The sequence below is a fragment of the Mustela putorius genome, unplaced genomic scaffold (genome assembly GCF_011764305.1).
Source record: "Mustela putorius furo isolate JIRA1106 unplaced genomic scaffold, ASM1176430v1.1 tig00000205_pilon_pilon_pilon, whole genome shotgun sequence".
NCBI lineage: Eukaryota > Metazoa > Chordata > Mammalia > Carnivora > Mustelidae > Mustela > Mustela putorius.
In genome coordinates this window covers 21446-43924 of record NW_025421313.1, presented here as the reverse complement: position 1 = coordinate 43924, position 22479 = coordinate 21446, and the positions used below count along the sequence as shown (strand labels likewise).

Genomic DNA, 22479 nt, shown 5'->3' with positions numbered 1-22479 from the left:
TTCTATGGCTCTCTCCCAAATTTCCCTTAAACACAAGTGCCATATTGCCCCCATTCTTTTGTGATGAAGAGTCCAGTTTTTACCTTTTATACCACCAAGAAATAGAACTCCTACTCTCCCAGTCCCCATGATCCCTGCAAAACAGCCCAATCTTGGAGATGGTCCACCATCAACTTCTCAGATATAAAATCATTCCCACCAAGCCATTTCCCCCACACTTAGCCATTTATGCATCCCCATCACTATAATTAGCGAGCGGACTTACTCCAATATCTGAAGCTTACAGTTGGGTGGCAAGAGGCCCGTAACAGAGCTAGTCTACCCCCCCGTGTCTTATCCAAGAGAGATTGCCCCGTAGAGGTAAAGGTGTGTGAGCTTCTGGTTAGATGCCTGATCACTGATGACAAAGCTGGACAACAACCCTGATGTAACGGCCAGAATTCATCAACCTGCGAGAAGAAGCAAGGAAATGAGGCACCTCATTGTTCATCCTTTCTTTGAACACTGCCAAAGCTAATCTTAGCACACCCCCCCCCCCCACCCCCCCCCAAAAACAAACCAAAACACCACAGGAATCTCATCTCATCTAAAAAAGTGCAGCCTTATGGCAACTTGGGTTGGCTCAGTTGGTGAAGTATCTGCCTTTTGGACTCAGATTGTTGTCCCGTGTCCTGTGACTCAAGCCCCATGTCAGGCTCAGTGGAGATTATGCTTCTCCTCTCGCTCTGCCCCCCCACTCAAACTGGTTTCTCTCTATCGCTTCTCTTTCTTTCTCTCCTCTCCTCCTTCTTTCTCTCAATAAATTAAATCTTTATAAAATTTTTTTTTTTTAAAAAGCTGCATCCTCCTTCTCCTTCAAGGTCAGGACCCAGCCTCTTGGATATATATCTCGAGGAAAGCAATGACTCTATGTCTCTGAACCCATAAGATGAGACAACATAAATAGTCACAGTGGCTGCTCCTCCTTGGATGGGCGGAACAGACAGAAAAAGGCAAAACGGCTTCAGATTTCTTACATATTTCTTCATTCCATCTTAGACATTCTTCTCCCTTCTTATACATATACCTCTGCCCTGCATGCTCTTTACCCTACCCCCACACCTACCAGGAAATACATCCCAAATTATCCTTCACTGATATATTCCAACAACATTGCCAAAGAGTTGCCTTATTGGATTCTCACATTAAACTGAAGTAATGGCAAGCACTGCAGCTGTAACTATTATGTGTGTCTTTTGCAGACTAGAAATCAGGTTTCCGAAAAACGAATCCTATGGTTTCTTATTAAGTTGAAAGAAGCAAGTGTTTAGTGGGAAGAGACATGAATTAAGCCTTATAGGGCCATCCCTCTTCTGTGGCCGCTTCTATCCGTATCAACCCTTCCTTCTGCCACTGGTAGGGGACTCTATCAGTTTAGTTTTCGAGCTCTAGATTTTTATTACACTCAGTGGGACTAAGAAATTTGTCTTGTGCTGCATTTGGGTCAAATTGAATATATTCTCTCACCCAACAGAACATGAGGGTTTTAGGAGAGAGCTGCATCCCTCTAGCACAGAAGCTCAGAGGTGGGTATACAGTACACAGAAAGCCACTTATGCTAGGCCTTCAACAAAACCTTGACTTTAACAACATTTCATGCAGTCACATTCCTCCCCTGAAGGAATTCTTAAACATAACATGTTCATAAGTCCAGAAGATGTTTTCAGAATCAGAAAAAATAGAAACATAGAAAGTTAGCACCAGCAGGTAGTCAAAAGAAAACAGAAGTATTTATCTACATAACTGGCTTCCATCTTGGCAGTCAGAGGATGAACTCGTAATGTAACAAAAAAAAAAAAAAAAAAAACCCTGAATATGCAAGACAAAGAGGGAATAAATCCCAAGATGGATGAATTTAAAAAAAAAAACAACAACAAATAAACAAACAAACAAACAAAACAACAAAAACAGGACAACGGGCTTTCTTAGTAAGAACTTTATTTTTCCAGCTGAGAATAATTTCATCAGATAGTCCCTTAATTAATGTGCAAGATTATTAGCTATTACAAGCCAAATGTTGTGTCATATTGAAATCATATGTTGAAATCCTTAACCTTCATTGTGATGGTAAGAGTGCAGACCTTTAAGAAAGTAATTACATCATCAGGGTGGAGTCTTTCATGATGGAATTAGTGCCCTGATTAAAACAGACCCCAAAGAGTTCCCTTGCCACTATTGTCATGTGAAGACACAACAATAAGGTGGACTATTTGAAAGCCAGGAAGGAAAATGATCTACAGGCACCTTGATATTGGGCCTCCAGCCTCCAGAACTGTGAGTCATGTTTGTTGTTTTTGAGTCACCCAGACCATGGTGTTTTTTTGTTTACCAGCAGCCTGAACAGACAAGATGAAGACAAAGAACAGCAAAGAGTGAAGACCACATATCCAGAAAAAACTGAAGATACCCATCCAAAAGGAAGGGAAAAAAAATCAAATTATTTTGTAAGCTACAAAAATGACAAGCTTTGCCATCATTTCCAGAAAATGACTAGAAGGAAAGTATGAACAGGTTGTTTGACTAGCAGTGCACGAAATGGTTTAGCACAAGGGTGGTTTGGTGTGGTAAATATAAATCACATCTCAATTATCAAAATGTTAATTACTATTGAGACTGAGTGGTGGGTGCATGGAGTGCATAATGAAATGTTTAGGCAATCAAATGAGTTCTACCCAACAATCCAGTTGATTAGAGGGATGTAACCAACATCACACATCTTGGTCTCAATCAATCCATTTGACCTCAGTTTCTACATTCACTGAGTAAAGATATCTTGCCATATACTATATTGTTAAAATGATTGTGGTTTTTTTTTTTAATCACTAATATATGCTTATGTTATAAAATGTGTTGTCAGAAAGAAAATTAAGGGAAAAAAATGCAACAAGTCTGTTTCATTTCTACACAATAATATTTGGCTGAAATAATGACTTAAAATGGGATGTCTCATAGTAGAATTCAAAACAAAACCCAAGATTTAGGTATCATTTTTGTCCTTATTTTTAAATGGAAAAGCTGTGAAATTACTTGAAAAAATAAGGAGGAATTTCCTAGATAGACTATGATGATGGGTGAATAATTTGCATACTAGGCAAAAAGAAAGTGGTAAGCAAAGGAAGGAAGGGTAAATAGGTCACATTCTTAGAACTAAAAGCTTACTAAATATGACTCAGAATGGAGTGAAGGAAAGAAAGAAAAGGCAGAAGGCAGAAAGAAGCAATGATCTAAAGCTGATCAGGGACAATTTTGTATACTATGCTAAGACACACAGCAACTACACTTTGACTTCAAAGAACTTATGAAGTTTGTTTGTTTTTGTTTGTTTTTGTTTAATTTATATGACATAAGCAGCTAAAGAAATACAAGCAGGGGGGAGTTTTTTTTTCTGGGAGAGAAGAAGAAGCAGGATCCATGCTGAGCCCGGAGCCCAATGCAAGGCTCAGTCCCAGGACCCTTGGATCAATGACCTGATGTGCACAAAGGTCGACACTTACCCACACTGCGTCCCCCCGGTGTCCCCTTTTGCCATTTTTTTGCGGCCAACGCCGGTGATGGGTTTGAATCTCTCAAGTTTGCCTTTCGCCCAACTCCTCTGGTGTTTTGAAAAACCCCGAACGCAGCCAGGTACAAGGGCACTGCCGGCCAGGATAATCTAGGTTTTTTTCCTCTGTTTTACTGTTGGCAATCCAGCCTTCTGGCACCATCCAGTTCTTCCCCACCGGCCGTTCGTAACGCCAGGGCCCCCCCCCCAGCGGGGCCACCGGCTGACAGTGCGCGCGTAAGTTCTACCAGCATTCCAAAAGAATTTTGCCAATTGACTCACTCTGAGGTCACTTATGTCCTATGGGAGGTGGAGTGCAAAATGCAACAAAATAAAGGCCTCAAATTCAGGACCTGTGGCCCATACCTACACCAACCTCTGGGAAAATGCCGTCCCCGGAGGACTTCAGTCATTATGTTTATAGGTTTCCATCTCAAAAGAAAAATCCACACATAATAAATTTATATATATAAATATATTTTTTCATATTACTTATAATAATAAAAAAGGAAAGGTCATCCAAAGTTTATCATGTTGGTAAGAACCTAAATAAATTACTGTAATGTATACTATGTAATATTATGCCTAAATCTGTAGATCTGTATATGTCAGCATGGTAATAAATTCCTGATAAATTTAAGAAGCTATATACAAAAGACTCCACAAAAATTATTGCTAGACTTGATACACAAATTTAGTAAAGTCACTTGTACACAAAATCAGTGTACACAAGTCTGATGCATTTCTATATACTAATAACGAAGTAGCACGAAAAGAAAAAGGCATGAATCCCATGTAATTGATCCCATTGCAACATAAATTGCACCAAAAACAATGAGATACCTAGGAATAATCCTAATCGAAGAGGTAAAAGATCTGAAAACTATAGAATACTTCAAAAGAAATTGAAGAGGACACAAAGAAATGGGGGAAAAAGTCCATATATAGTACTGGAAGAATAAACATTGCTACAATGTCTATACTACCCAAAGCAATCTACATATTAAAGCAACCCCCTATCAAAATAACACCAGCATTCTTCAGAGAGCTAAAACAAACAATTCTAAAATTTGCATGGAACCAGAAAAGAGGCCGAATAGCCAAAGCAAATCCTGAAAAGAAAACTTGAAAGCATCACAATTCTAGACCTCAATATATATATACAAAGTTGTAGTCAACAAGAAGACAGTAAGATACTCACACAAAAACATAGACGCATAGATTCATGGAACAGAATGGAGACCCCAGAATTGACCTCATCTTCTTTATGGTCAACTAATCTTCAACAAAACAGGAAAGAGCATGCAAATGGAGAAAGATGGTCTCTTCAACAAACAGTGCTGGGAAAATTGGATGGCCACACACTAGATGAATGAAAACTGGACCATTCTCTTACAACCATACACAAAGATAAACTCAAAATAGATGAAAGACCTCAATGTGAGAAAAGAAACCACCAAAATCCTAGAAAGGAAAAAATGAAGCAATTTATTTGACCTCAGCTGCAGGAACTTCTTGCTAGACATGTCTCCAGAGGTGAGGGAAACAAAGACAAAAATTAACCATTGGCACTTCATCTAGTTAAAAACCTTCTGAAGAGTGAGGAAACAGTCAAAAAAACCTAAAAGTCAATGTTCAGAATGGGAGAGAGATTTGAAAATGACATCTGATAAAGAGTTTGGTATCCAAAATCTATAAAGAACATATCAAACTCAATACCCAAATACAAATAACCCAGTTAAAAAATGGGCAGAAGACATGAATAGACATTTTTCCAAAGAAGACATCCAGATCACCAATAGACTCATGATATAGATGTTCAGTATTTCCCACCTTCAGGGAAACTACAAATCAAAACCATGATGAGAGCACCCCACACCTGTCCAGAATGGCTAAAAAGCACAGGAATCACCAGATGTTGGCAAGGATGTGGAGAAAGGTAAGCCCTCTTATGCTGTTGATAGGAATGTAAACTGGTGTAGTCACTCTGGAAAGTAGTATGGAGATTCCTCAAAAGTTTAAAAATAAAACTACCTTACAACCCAACAATTGTACTTCTAGGCATTTACTCAAAAGATATAAAAATACAGATTTGGGGACAGGTTCAGTCAGTTAAGCATCTGCCTTTGCTTGGGTCATGATCTCAGAACCGTGTTCCACATTGGGCTCCTTGCTCATAGGGAGCCTGCTTTTCCTTCTGCCTGATCCTCCCACTGTTTGTGCTTCCTGATAAATAAACAAATAAAATATTTTAAAAAAATAAAAGAATGTTAGATGGCCCTTAGCTCTATGCTTTGGAGACACTAAAAAAAAAAAAAATACGGATTTGAAGGGGGCACATGCACTCTGATGTTCATAACAACATTATCAACATTGCCAAACCCCTATGGAAGAGCCCAAATATATACAGTGACTGATGAATGGATAAAGATGTGGGGTATACATATATACGTACACACCACACACACACACACACACACACACAATGGACTATTGCTCAGCCATCAAAAAGAATGAAATCTTATCATTTGCAATGATGTGGATGGAGCCTAGAGTGTATCATGCTAAGTGAAATAAGTCAGTCACAGAAAGACAAGTACTGTATGATCTCACTCACATGTGGAATTTACAAAACAATATAGATGAACATAAGGGGAGGGGGAAAAAGAGAAAGGGATGCAAATCACAAGAGATTCTTAACTATAGAAAACAAACTAAGGGTTTGATGGAGGGTGGTGGGTGAGTATGGGCTAAATTGGTGATGAGTGTTAAGGAGGGTCCTTATTTTGATGAGCACTGGGTGTTGATGTAAGTGATGAATCACTGAATTCTACTCCTTAAACCTATATTACACTATTGTTAACTAACCAGAATTTAAATTTAAAAATTCAAAAAAAAAGAAAAAAAGGAAGAACAACAACTATAACCAACAAACTGGACAACCCAGAAGAAACGGAAAAATTCTTAGAAACATACAACTTACCAAAAACTGAACAAAGAAGAAATAATGTGAGCAGAACAACTACTAGAAGGAGATTGAACCAATAATCAAAAATTTCCCCACAAAGAAAGAGTCAGGAACAGATGGCTTCAATGGTGAATTTCATCAACACTTAAAGAATTAATAGTAAGCCGCCTCAAACTTTCCCCAAAAAATTCAGAGAAAGGAATACTCTCAAAGTCATTTTTGAAACTAACATTACCCTGATGTTAACAAACCAGACACTACAAGAAAACCGGAGGTCCATGTTCCTCATGAATATAGAGGCAAAAATTTTCAACAAAATAATAGTAAACAGAATTGGGCAGCACATGTAAAAGATTAATTATGTCAAGTGGGAATTTATCCCTAAGATTCCAAGATGGTTTCCACATATGAAATCAATGAATGTAATAAGTAACAGTAATAAAATGAAAGATAAAATTCATTTGATCCAGTGGTGGTATTATGGAGAGCACGTATTGCATGGAGCATTGGGTGGGTGTGCATAAAGAGTGTATTCTAGAAATTTTGAAAAGAATTTAAAAAAGAAATTTAAATTAAAAAAAAGAAATTTTAAAAAAATAAATCTAAAAAGAAAGAACAGGAAGAAAATACATTTGATCCTCTTAATAGAAGCGGAATAGACATTTAATAAAACTCAACATCCATTCATTATTAAAACTTTTAACAATTAAGCATAGAAGGAATGTACCCACAACATAATAAAAACAATATATGGTGAGCACAGAGCTAACATCTTGGTCAATGGTGAAAGGTTGAAAGTTTTTTCTCTATGGTCAGGAACAAAACAAGAGTACCCATTCCCTGCACTCCTATTCAACATAGTCTGGGAAATCCTGGCCAGAGCCAGCAGGAAACAAAAAGAAATAAAAGTCCTCAGAATTGGAAAGGAGAAGTAAATATGACTTTTACAATTGACTTGATTTTATAGATAGAAAATCCAAAAGACTCAACCAAAAAACAGTTACAACAACATTTACAGCCTGCACCTCGGTGGCTCAGTGGGTTAAGCCTCTGCCTTTGGCTCAGGTCATAGTCTCAGGGTCCTGGAATCGAGGCCCGCATTGAGCTCTTTGCCCAGCAGGGAGCCTGCTTCCCCTTCTCTCTCTCTCTACCTGGCTCTCTGCCTATTTCTGATTTCTCTCTCTATCAAATAAATAAGTAGGTGATTCTTTTTTAAAAATCTAATCAATGGATTCAGTAAAGCTGCGGGATACAACATTAATATACAAAAATTAGTACTATTTCTATAATGAATTATCTGAAAATGAAATTTTTAAAAGTATCTCATTTTCAATAACATCAAAAACAGTAAACTATTTAGGAATAAGTTTAACCAAGGAATGGAGAGATCTCTACTAAAATCTACAAAATTGAAGATGAGACTAATAAATGTAAAGATACCCTGGTTCATGGATTAGAATTAATATTATTGGGGCACCTGGGTGGTGCACTCAATTAAGTGTTTTAACTCCTGGTTTTGGTTCAGATCGAGCTCTGTGTTGGGCTCTACAGTTAGTGTGAAGTAAGATTGAGATACTCTTAGTCTCCCTCTCCCTCAGCCCTTCCCTCTCATGCTCTCTCAATCAATCAATCAATCAATCATCTTTAAAAAGTAACCATATTAAAAAAATAATTAATATTGTTAAAATGTCCATTCTATCCAAAGCCATCTATAGATTCAATACAATCTATATCAAGACTCCAGTGGCATTTTTAAGTGGGAAAAAAGAAAATTCTAAAATTTGTATGAAGCACAAAAATCTCCCAAATAGCTAGAGTAGTCATGAAAGAGAAGAATGCAGCTATAGGCATCACACTTCCTGATTTCAAATGGCATTATAAAGCTATAGTAATCAAAACAGTATGGTACTGACATAAAAACAGACACATATATCAATGGAACAGAATCAAGAACACAGAAATAAAGCCATGTGAATATGGTTAACTAATACTTAAAGTATTAGTTACTTATTTAGATACTTAGTTACTTAGATAAGGAAGCTAACATTACTCAGTAGAGAAAAGACAATTTCCTCAATAAATGGTACTGAGAAAACTGAATATTCACATGTAAAACAAAATAAAACTAGACCCCTATTTTACACCATTCACAAAATTACTCAAAATGAACGAATGATTTAAAATAAGACCTGAAACCATAAAAACTTATGGAGGAAAATACAGGGAAAAATCTCTTTGACATAAGTCTTAAGAATGATCTCTTTTTAATATGACACCTGAAACACAAGCAATAAAATAAACAAACAGAACAAACAAATGAAAACATGGAGAATTTCACCAGTCTAAAAATCTTCTGCACAGTATGGGAAATGATCAACAAAATGAAAAGGCAACTTAAAAAATGGGGGAAAAATTGCAAATGATATATCAGATAAAGGGCTAATATCCAAAGTGGATAAACATCAATAAATATATAAACATCACTAATCATCAGCAAAATGCAAATAAAAATACCAAGAGATTGCCACCTCACACACCTGCCAAAATGACTATCATTATAGAGACAAGAGATAACAATAATAATAATCCTGGGAGGATGTGGAATAAATCTCATGAAATGTTGGTGGGAATTCAAATTGGTAAGATCAGCGGAAACCAGTGTGGATGTCAAAAAATTAAGAATACAACTATCATGTCCTACCAATTTCTCATTTGAGTACTTATCTAAAAGAAATAAGATCAGTATATGAAAGATATCTGCACCCCATGTTCATTGCAGCATTATATACAATAGCCAAAACAAGGAAACAACCTAACTGTCCATCTGCATATGAATGGGTAAATAAGATATGATTGTGTATACAACTGAATACTGTTCAACCATAAAAAAGAAATAAATTCTGTCATTTACTACAAGATGGGTGGACATTGGGGAACGCTATACTGAATGACACAAGTCAGAGAAAAACAAATATTATGATCTCACTTATACATGAAATTTAAAATATTAAAAACTGAAACCACACTTACAGAAAAAGATATCAGATTTGTGATTATCAGAGATGTGGGGAAGGGAGTGGGGGAACTGGATGAAGGTGGTCAAAGGGATAAACTTCTAGTTATAAATAAGTACTGGGGACATTACATAACATAATGACTATAGTTAATACTGCTGTATGGAATACTTCAAAGTTGATAAGAAAGTAAATCTTAAATGTTCTCATTACAGGGAAAAAAACATATTTTTGTAACTAAACGAGTTGACGGATGTTAACTAGACTTATTGTGATGATTTTTACACTATATGTACATCAAGTCATTATGCTTTAGACCTTAAATTATACAGTGCTGGGTGTCAACTGAATCTCAATAAAGCTAAAGGAAAATAAATGACTCTTGTTAACCACTCTTTTGTGGATGTTGGTTACAGCAGACCTAGAAAAACAATTTATTTTGAGTGTATTAAGATAGGTGGGTGGAACAGTTGCCAAACTGTGGAAAGAACCAAGATGCCCTTCAATGGATGAATGGATAAAGAAGATGTGGTCCACATACACTATGGAGTATTATGCCTCCATCAGAAAGGATGAATACCTAACTTTTGTGGCAACATGGATGGGACTGGAAGAGATTATGCTGAGTGAAATAAGTCAAGCAGCGAGAGTCAATTATTACATGGTTTCACTTATTTGTGGAGCATAACAAATAGCATGGAGGACATGGGGAGATGGAGAGGAGAACGGAGTTGAGGGAAATTGGAAGGGGAGGTGAACCATGAGAGATTATGGACTCTGAAAAACAATCTGGAGCACTGGGTGTGGTGCAAAAACAATAAATACTGTTACGCTGAAAAGAAATAAAAATAAATAAATAAATAAATAAAAATAAAAGAATCCTATAAATATGTCTATGCCTACAGAGTTAATAAGCTAGGTTAAATGGACCAATGATTAAAGAATCAATCTGCCAAACTCACTCAAGAAGAAATACACAATCTGAATAGGCTTTTTATCTATTAAAGCAATTGAATCAATAATTAATCAATTTGAACACATACAAACACACACACATAAGCACCTGACCCAGACTGTTTCACTGGTTAATTCTAGCAAATATTTAAGGAAGAAATTTTGTCAATTATCTACATCTCTCTGAAAAGAAAAGAGTAAAAGGAATACTCTCAAATTCATTCTATAAGGCCAATATTAACTTAATATCAAAACCAGACAAAGATATTACAAGAAAAAAAAATACATATATTTCCTATAACCATAAGTTCAAAAATCTCAACAAAATATCACCAAATTGAATCCAACAATGTATAAAGAGAATTACATGCCACAACCACATAGGATTTATTCCCAGTACACAAAGCTGAATCTACCTTTGAAAGTTACTTAACATTTAAAAATAAATTAAGGGGCACCTGGGTGGCTCAGTGGGTTAAAGCCTCTGCCTTTAGCTCAGGTCATGATCCCAGGGTCCTGGGATCGAGCCCTGCACTGGGCTCTCTGCTTTGCAGAGAGCCTGCTTTCCCCTCTCTCTCTCTGCCTGCCTCTCTGCCTATTTGTGATCTCAGTCTATCAAATAAATAAATAAAATCTTTTTAAAAATAATAAAATAAAATAAATTAATATAACACATCACATCAAAAGACTATAGAAGAGAAATCACATGATGATATCAATAGATGCAGGAAGAGTTTTTGACAAAATTCCAATACTCATTCATGATCAAAGTATTCAGCCAATTAAAAATAGAGGGGAACTTCCTCAATTTAACAAAGAATATCTACAAAAAAAATCTACTGCAGCAGCATATATAGTGGAAAGGAACTCAAAGATTTCCCACTTAAATCAGAAAAAGACAAGGATGCTCCCATTCTTTAATTCTTTTAATTCACCTAATGGAAGTCCTATCTAATGCAATATGACAACAAAAGGTAAAACACAAAGAAATATACAGATTAGAAAGGAACAAATGAAACCGTTTGGAAATGGCATGATCTTTTACATAAAAAATCTGAAAGAATTTACTAAAAAACTCTTAGAATGAAATATATGCTGACATATATCACAAAATATGTACAAGATCCGTATGAGAAAAACTACAAAATTCTGATGAAAGAAATCAAAGAAAAAACAAATAAATGAACAGACAGTGCATGCTCATAGTTAGAAGACTCAGTGTTGTCAAGATGTCAGTTCTGCCCAATTTTATCTATAGATTTGATGCAATTCCAACAAAATCCCCAGAAAATGTTTTTAAGATACTGACAAATTGACTCTGAAGTCTATATGGGTGGACAAAAAAACCAGAACAACCTACACGGTATTGAAGGAATAGAACAAATTCAGAGGACTGACATTACTGAACTCCAAGAGTTGCTATAAAGCAACAATAATGAAGACAATGTGGTACTGCCAAATTAACAGACAGAGCAGAATAGAAAGCTCAAAAATAGACCCACATAAACATCATCAGTTGATCTTTGACAAAGAAACAATGGACCAAAGTTAATCTTTTCAAAAAATGGTGCAGGAACAACTGGACATCCACGTGAAAAAAAATAAAAAATAAAAATGTCTCTTGACACTGATCTTAATGTATTTCATGTATGTATGTAAAAAAATTTAATTGATGCAAAACAGATCTAAATGTAAAAAACACAAAATTATAAAACTCTTATAAGATAACAGGAGGGAACCTAGATCACCTGTGCTTGACAATGAATTTTTAGATACAATACCAAAGGCAAGAAACAGGGAACAAGAATCAGTAAGTTGAACTTTATTAAAATTAAAATTATTTTCTGTAAGATACCATCAAAAGAATAAAAAGACAAGCCATACTGGGAGAAAATATCTCCAAAGACATTTTTGATAAAGGACTGCTATTTGGAATATACAAAGAACCCTTAACACCCAATAAGAACATAAAACACCTGATTTAAAATGTGCCAAAGACTATAACAGACACCTTATCAAAAAATACACACAAATGACTAATAAGTTTATGAAAAGACACTCAATGTCATAAGTCATCAAAGAAATGCAAACTAAAACAAAAAGAAAAACAAAATATGACCACATGAATATTAAAATTGCCATGATGGAAACTGACAATGCCAATTGCTGGTGAGGATATGAAGCAACACAAGTGCTCATTCATGGTGTTTGGGATGCAGAATGGTACACACCATCTTTAGAAGGCCCGTTTGAGATTTCTTACAAAACTAAACATCCTTTAATTATATAATGCAGCAATATCTCTCCTTGATATTTATCCTGAGGAGCTGAAAACTTATTTCCATGCAAAAACCTTCACACAGATGTGTATGCCCCCCTAATTCATACATATCAAAACTTGAACACAAGAGGTTCAGTAAGATGATGGAGTAGGAAAAATTCAAAAGATGGCTGCAGAGTAGGAGGACCCTAGGTTCATCTCTTCCATGAACACAATTAGATATCTAACAAATCATCTTAAAAACCTCCAGAAACTGACCTGAAGACTGACAGAGCACACTATACAACTAAAGGGACATAAGAGAGCACACTGAAGAAGAAGATAGGAAGGTCAGAGACGTGGTTTGAGGGAGAAATGAATTATGGGTGTCTGGTGGGATGGGACCCATGGTAACAGAGACCGGTGAAAGAGAGGAGAGCAAGCACATAGGGGAAGTTCAAGGAGAAAAATTCACCAAAGGCATTGGCTGGGAAAGTGAGAAGAAAGACTGAATTTTGTGAGTTCTTGAAAACCAGCAGGGCTTAAAGCTTGGATTTTAAAAGTCAGCAGGCTTGGCTGGGATACAGCCTAGAGGGTGCTACCCTATTCCTACAGCAGATAACATTGAAAGAGTAATTTGAAAATGCCTGGGGCACACAGTGGGACAATTATTCCCTCTTCCTGGAACACTTTCCCACTCAAGGAAGCATTCAAGGAGACCCTCTACAGGAACAAAGGAAGTAGCTAGTGCCATTTCCTTCCTCCATCCCTCAGCATAAACAGAAATCACCTGCAGAAAGCAAGGCAGAACCCACATTGGCTGCCTAACCTGCTTACACCAAGCCCCGCACACCTATGCTCTGGAGACTCTGCCCTTCTCAGCAAAGTTTGCTTCACTTTCAGCATGGTGGGGCCCTCCCCACAGAAGACCACACATAGCACAGCCCCCACCACATCAACTGACCAGAGAGTTCTATAGGGTCCCCTGATCTCATGGAAGTGGTATCAGGTTTCATTTTATAAGCAGACAAGAACATACCACATTAAAACTTACCACATGCAAGTCAGGGACCAAACACTGCCCACAGCAGGAAAAGAGTGCTTCTTCAGATGACTGGCCTGAAAGATAGAGCAGCCAGAACACAACAGCACAGTGCATGCAACACACACCAGAGATACTCCCTGAGGCACCAGAACCTTGACACTATATGATCTCTCCTTGACACAACGCCAAGATGGAAGAATTTATCCCAAATGAAAGAACAAGATAAGGGATGGCCAGAGATCTAATTGAAACAGTTATGGGTAATGTGTGGTAGAGAATTTAAAGCAACCAGCATAAGGTTACTGACTGGGCTTGAGAAAGAAGACCCTTACCACAGAGACAAAATACCACAATGAGACCCTTACCACAGAGATAAAAGTTAAAAAGAATCAGAGATGAAGAACACAATAAACGAGACTGGAAACAGACTTGATGCAATGAACAGCAAACTGGAAGAAGCGGAAGAAGGAATTAGTGGCATATAAGACAAGATAATGGAAAATAATAAAGCTGAACAAAAGAGAGAAAGAATTATGGATCATGAGAAAAGACTTAGGGACTCAGTGGCTGCCATCAATCATAATAACATTTGTATTTTAGGAATCCTGGAAGAAGAGAGAGAAAATGGGACAGAAAATTAATTTGAGAAAATTACAGCTGAAAACTTCTATAATCTGGGGAAGAAAACAAATATCCAGATCCAGCAGACACCGAAAACTCCCATCAAAATCAAGAGAAGCAAGTCAACACCAAGATATATTGTAATTAGATTTTCAAAATATAATGTTAAGTGGTGCCTTAATGATATGGGACTTTAACACCTCACTCACAACAATGGACAGATCATCTACAGAAAATCTGTAGAAATTCATCTGCAGACAGATCATCTGCAGAAGATCACCAAGGAAACAATGGCTTTGAATGACACACTAGACCAGATGGACTTAACAAATATATTCAGACATTACATCCTCAAACAGCACAATACACATGCCTTTCAAGTGCAGATAAGATATTCTCCAGAATAGATCACACATTAGGTCACAAATCAGGCATCAAAAAACACACAAAAAAAGATTGTTTATGTGGAGTAACAAAAGATCCTGAATAACCAAAGAATACTTGAAAAAGAAAAGCAAAGCTGGACACATCACAATTGTGGACTTCGAGTTATATTACAAAGCTGTAATCAAAACAGCACAGAACTGGCACATATATCAATGGAACAGAATAGAAAACCCAGAAATGAACCTATAACTATGTGGTCAACTAATCTTCAACAAAACAGTAAAGAATATCTATTGGAAAAATTGTGTTGGGAAAACTGGACAACATCATGCAGAAGAATGAAACTGGACCACTTTATCACACCTTACACAAAAATAAATTCAAAATGGATAAAAGACCTAAAACCTGAAACCATAAAAAGTCCTAGAAGAGAAGACTGGCAATAACCTCTTTGGTCAGCCATAGCAACTTCTTTCTAGATATGTCTCCTGAGGCAGGGGAAACAAAAGCAAAAATAAACTATTGGGACTTAATCAAGATAAAAATCTCTGCACAGCAAAAGAAATAATCAACAAACTAAAGACATCCTACTGAGTTAGAGAAGATATTTACAAATAGCATATCTGATAAAGGATTAGTAGGCAAAATCTACAAAGAACTTCTCAAACTTAACACCCAAAAACCAAACAATCCACTTAAAATAGGGGCAGAAGACATGAATAAACATTTTTTCTAAGAAGATATACAGATGACCAACAGACACATGAAAATATTTTCAACATCACTCAGCATCAGGAAAATACAAATCAAAACTACAATGAGACATCACCCACACCTGTCACAATGATTCAAATCAACACAAGAAATAAGTGTTGATAAGGATATGGAGAATGGGAAACCCTCTTACACTGCTGGTGGATATGTAAACTGGTACAGCCACTTCAGAAAATAGTATGGAGGTTCCCCAAAAAGTGGAAAATATAACTACTCTAAGATCCAGCAATTGCACTGCTAGATATTTGCCCAAAGGACACAAGAACATTAATTTGAAGGGACACATGCATCCTGATGTTTATGGCAGCATTATCTACAATAGTCAAATGATGGAAAGAGCCCAAATGTCCACAGAATGATGTATGGATAAACAAGATGTGGGTGTGTGTGTGTGTGTGTGTGTGTGTGTGTGTGTAATGGAATGTTATTCAACCATAAAAAAAAAGAGTAAACCTTGCCATTTGCAATGACATAGATGGAGTGAAAGAGTATTATGTTAAGCAAAGTAAGTCAATTAGAGAAAAGCAAATACCATAGAGTATCACTCATGTGTAGAAATTTTTAATTAAAAATTTTATTTATTTATTTGTCAGAGAGAGTGAGCACAAGCAGGGGGAGCTGTAGGCAGAGGGAGAAAGTAGGCTTTCTGCTGAGCAAGGAGCCCAATGTGGAACTTGATTTCAGAACCCTGGGATTGTGACCTGAGCTGAAGGTAGACACTTAAACCGACTGAGCCACCCAGGCATCCCTCATGTGTGAAACTTAAGAAACAAGACAAATGAGCAAAGGGAAAAAGAAACAAACCAAGAAACAGACTCTAACTATAGAGAAATACTGATGGTTACCAGAGGGGAAGTAGGTGAGGGGATGAGTGAAATGGTGATAGGGATTAAGAACACTTCTTGTGATGAGCACTGACTGTTGTATGGAAGTGCTGAATCACTGTATTATACATCTGAAACTAATGGTACATTGTACGTTAACTAACTGAAATTTAAATTAAAACTTTTTTAAAAGATGGTGGTATAAGAGGATCCTGAGTTCACCTTGACCCATGGACACACCCAAGAGCTACATCTCTAGAACTAAAACTCTGAAAATAATTGGAAAAACTGGTGGAAAAGATATTCCACAGAGAGAAGGCCACATGGAAACAGAAGTCATGGAGGCCCAGTTAAGAACAAAATGCCTGGCAAGTCTAACCACAAATGAGATGGACAACACAAGCATGAGGGACTCAAACTGTGAAGAAAATTCACCATAACATCTAGCTTTGAAAATAAGCAGGACTTAACTCTGGGCACTTTAAAAATCAGCAGACTAAAATTTAGGAGAGCCAGAGGACAACAAAAAATGTAATCCTTGCTGGCTCAGTCAGAAGAGTGTGGGATTCTTGATAGATTCATGAATTTAAGCCCCATGTTGGGTACAGAGAGTAATTTTTTTTAAAAAAATTAAAACTATTTATTTATTTGTTTATTTGAGAAAGAGAGAGAAACAGTGGAAGAAGGAGAAGATGGAGGGGGAGAGAAAGAACCCCAAGCAGACTCCCTGCTGAGCAGGAAGCCCAAAGCAGGACTCAATCCCATAACCCATGAGATCATGACATGACTAGAGATCAAGAGTCAGACACTTACTGTCTGATACTTACTGGACTGAGCTACCCAGGTGCGCCAAGTTAAAAATATTTTTAAAAACAACAACATAAAAGATAATATAGCCCAAAACACAACACACAACTGAAAAGTGCCTAGTCAGAGGGGAAGAGCCTCAGTGGTTCAGTAGATTTTTGGTTCAGGTCATGGTCTCAAGGTTGTGAGACTGAGATCTGTGTCAGGATCCTTGTTCAGTGGGGAGCCTGTTTGAGATTCTTTGTCCTTTGCCCTTCATCCCCTTTTTAATTAATTAATTAATTAATTTTTTTTAAGTGCCTGGGGTATATGTGAAAATGATTTATCTTCTTTTTTTTTTTAAGATTTTATTTGTTTATTTGACAGACCAATCACAAGTAGGCAGAGAGGCAGGCAGAGAGTGAGAGAGAAACAGGCTCCCTGCTGAGCAGAAAGCCCAATGCAGGGCTTGATCCCAGGACCCTGAGATCATGACCTGAGCCGAAGGCAGAGGCTTTAACTCACTGAGCCACCCAGGCGCCCCAAAAGTGATTTGTTTTCTTATCTAAGATCACCTTCTGGAGGGGCAGTAGTCTTCAGAAGATTTTTCTGAGAGTAAAAGTGTTAGTTGGTACCATTTCTCTTTTCCTTCCTCACCTAGATAGCTGGAAACTAGCCAAAGCCAGCACTAACATTCTCCACCTACCTTACTAACATTGCATGCCCTTCTCTGTATTCCCCTGCAGACCCATCATATCCGAACCACCCACCTCAACAAGTGTCCACCCAAAATGGCTGCCCCACCAAAACCAGCAAGCCACCCCAGCAGGGACCTGCACCACTCCAAGGTGACTCTTGTCCTTTAGAGATAGGAAGATAACCCCACACACCAGCTTCAGCAACTAAGCCTTTAAGCTGGCTGCACAGGAATATTGCCTTGCCTTTCCATGTACTCACATCTGTAGCAGAGAGGCTAAGTCCAGAAAACTAGCCTGATTGTTGACCCCACCTACCTATAAGCCTGTAGCAGCCTCAGAAGGCTCCTCAACAAAGCAGGAACTAAACCCCATCCACTGCACCTACAGTAGGCACAAGAAGGTGTATGAAGTCCACATAGAAGAGCACGCCTGGAATTCTTGATTCTGTTAACCAGGAGCATTGCACCATAAAGAATCAAAGAATCTTTTCTACACAAGGTCACTACTTCCAAGACCAGGAGATGTAGATAATTTCCTTAATACAAAGAAGCAAATACAGAGAGTCATACAAAAAGAGGAGGAAGATAAATATGTCCCAAATGGAAAAAACAAGACAAATTTACAGCAAAAGAACTAAATAAAACACAGAAAACCAATATGCCTGGTAAAGAATTCAAAGTAACAGTCATAAAGATAAAGGACTTGAGAAAAGAGTAGATGAACTCAGAGAGAACCTCAACAAAAAGATAGAAAATATAAAAAAGAACAAGCCAGATATAAAGAATTCAATAGCTGAAATAAAATATACACCAGAGGGAATCAACAGCAGATTTAAGGATACAGAGTAATGGATCAAAAATCTGGAAGACAAAGTAATGGAAACCAACCAAGTTGAACAATGAGAAGAAAAAAGAAAAGAAAAAATTACAATAGATTAAAGTACTTTACCAACATCATCAAGCATAACATTTACATTCTAGGGATCCCAGAAGGAGAAGAGCAATAACATACTTGAAGAAATAATAGCTGAAAAATTCTCTAATCTTGGGACAGAAATAGACATCCAGGTCCAGCAAGCACAGAGTTCCTAACAAGATAAACCTAAAGAGGTTTACACAAGAATGCATAACAATTTAAATGACAAAAAAAGTAATGATAGAATTTTTTTTTTAATTTTCAGCAAAAGAATTTCAGGCCAGAAGATAGTGGTATGATATATTCAAAATGTTGGAAGGAAAAAGTCTGCAATCAAGAATATCCTACCTGGCAAGATTATCATTCAGAATAGGAAGAGAGACACAGTATTTCCCAGATGAAAAAAAAGTTAAAGGGGTTCATTACCACTACATCAACCTTACAAGAAATGCGAAAGGAATAAATGTAAGAAAAAGCTTTCAATGTAAAGAAAAAGCCATAACTAGAAGTAAGAAAATTATAAAAGAAAAAAGAAAAAAAATCGATAATAACAAACATTCAGTAAAGGTAGTAGACTAATCACTTATAAAGTTAGTATGAAGGTTAAAACAAGAAGGTAATAAAATCAATTATATTTACAAATATCAGTCAGGTGATACGCAAACTAAAAAAGGAGATAAAATATGACATCATATACATAAAACATGGAAGGGGAGTAAAAATTTAGTGTTTTTAGAATGTGTTCAAACTCAAGCAACCATTAACTTAATATAGACTGATAAATGCCTAAGATGCTATATATGAACCTCATGGTAACTACAAATCAAAAACCTATAATAAATACCTACCCCCAAAATTTTTAACTTAATCTACACATAACACTGGAACTTAATCTACACAAATCACAAGGGAAGAAAACAAGAGGACAAGAAATGAACTACAAAAGCAACCAGAAAACAATTAACCAAATGGAAATAAATGCATGCTTATTAATAACCAATTTAAATGTAAATGGACTAAGTACTCCAATCAAAACACATAGGCTGACTGAATAAATTAAAAAAAAAAAAAGAAAGAAATAGATCCATCTACATGTTCCCTGCAAGAAATTTACTACAAACTTAAAGACAAAAACAGACTTGGGCACCTGGGTAGCTCAGTCATTAAGCATCTGCCTTCAGCTCAGGTCGTGATCCCAGGGTCCTGGAATTGAACCCCGCATCAGGATCCCTGCTCAGCGGGGAGTCTGCTTCTCCCTCTCCCACTCCCCCTGCTTCTGTTCCCTCTCTCACTGTGCTTGCTCTATCAAATAAATAAATAAAATCTTTAGAAAAAAGGGGTACCTTGGTGGTCCTGGGTTCGAGCCCCACATTGGGCTCTCTGCTCTTCGGGGATCCTGTTTTCTCCTCTCTCTCTGCCTGCCTCTCTGCCTACTTGTGATTTCTGTCTGTCAAATAAAAAAATGAAATCTTAAAAAAAATCTTTAAAAAAAAGACAAAAACGGACTAAAAGTGAAAGGATTGAAAAATATACTATACAAATAGAAAAGAAAAAAAAAGTCAAAGTGGTAATACTTGTCTCTAACAAAACAAACTTTAAAGCAAAGATTGTGGGGGTGCCTGGGTGGCTCAGTAGGTTAAAGCCTCTGCCTTCGGCTCAGGTCATGATCTTAGGGTCCTGGGATTCAGCCCTGCAATGGGCTCTCTGCTCAACAGGGAGTCCGTTTCCCTTCCTCTCTCTCTGCCAGCCTCTCTGCCTGCTTGTGATCTTTGTCAAATAAAATCTTAAAAAAAAAATAAAAATAAAGCAAAGATTGTAATAAAAAAAGGGAAAAAGAAAGGCACTGTATAATGGTAATGGGAAAATCCAATAAGAGGCTATAACAATTGTCAATATCTATGCACCCCAACATAGGAATACCTATAAATAAATCAGTTATTAACAGGCATAGAAGGAGAAAATGACAGTAATACAATTACAATAGGTGATTTTAACACTCCAATTACACCAATGGACAGATCATCCACACAGAAGGTCAATGAGAAAACAGTGGCTTTGAATAACGCATTGGACCAGATGGACCTAACAGATATATACAGAACATTCCACCCAGAAACAGCAGAATACACATTCTTTTCAAGTGCATATAAATATTCTCCACAAGACAAATCTCAATAAATTTAAGAAGTTTGAAGTTATATCAAGCATCTTTTCTGACCACAACAGTAAAAAACCAGAAATGAATTACAAGAAACAATCTGTGAGGAACACTAATACATGGAGGTTAAACAACATTCTCCAAAACAATGAATGGGTCAACCAAAAAATCAAAGAGGAAATTTTTAAAACCATGGAGACAAATCGATAACAGAGCAATCCGAAATCTTTGGGATGCAGCAAAACCTATTCTAAGAGAAAACTTAATAGCAATACAAGCCTGCCTGAAGAAACAAGAAAAAATGTTCTAGACTAGAACATAAATAAATTAAATAGAGACTAAAGAAACAGTGCAAAAGATCAATGAAACCAGGAGCTGGTTCTCTGAAACTATAAACAAAATTAAAAAAAACCTTATCCAGACTCATTAAGAGAGAAAGGAGACCCAGATACATGAAAATAGAAATGAAGGAGAAATAACAACAGACACCACAGAAGTACAAATGAATATAAGAGAATTTTATGAAAACGTATATGCCAACAAACTGGACAACCTATAAGAAGTAGATAAATTCTTAGAAACATAATTTTTCAAAATTGAATCAGAAAGAAATAGAAAATTTGAACAGACCAATTAATGAAATGTTATCAGTAATCAAATATAATTACCAACAAATAAAAGTCAGGGCCAGATGGTTTTACAGGTGAATTCTATCAAATATTTAAAAAAGAGTATTACCTATTCCTCTCAAACTATTCCAAACAATAGAAGAGGAAGGAAACTTCCAAATTCATTCCCTGACTCCAGCATTACTCCAATACCAAAACCAGACAAAGACACACACACACACACACACACACACACACAGAAAAGAAAAAGAAAGAGAGAGAGAGAACTACAGGCCAATATCCCTGATGAAGCTAAATGAAAAAATTCTCAACAAAATATTCAACAATACACTAAAAAATCACTCATCATGGTCAAGTAGGATTTATCAGGGATGCAAGAGTGCTTCAATATTTACAAAACAATCAATGTGATACATCACATTAATAAGAGAAAGGTTATATGATCATCTCAATACATGTAGAAAAATCATATGAAAAAATACAACATCCATTCATAATAAAACCTCCCAACAAAGTGGGTTCAGAAGGAATATATTTCAACATAATGAAGGTCATATGTGGAAAAACTCACAGCTATCATCATATTCAATTGTGAAAAACTGAGGATTCCTCTAAGACCAGAAATAAGAAAAGATTGCCACTCCCACCACTGTTATTCAACATGTTACTGGAAGTCCTAGCTGCAGGAATCAGACAAGAAAAAAAAAAAAGGAATCCAAAGTGGTAAGGAAAAAGAAAGATTTTCATTATTTGCCAATCACATGATACTATAGACCCTAAAGAATACAACAAAAAAACTATTTGAACTGATAAATGAATTCAGTAAAGTTGCAGGATACAAAATTAATATACAGAAATTGGTTGCA

The 22479-nt window shown here is 36.6% G+C and overlaps 1 pseudogene; it reads right to left on the bottom strand.

Annotated features, from left to right (window-relative positions):
* Positions 1 to 3605: 3605 nt before the first annotated feature.
* The window catches only part of LOC123386959, a 38404-nt pseudogene continuing 19530 nt past the window's right edge, over positions 3606 to 22479 (bottom strand).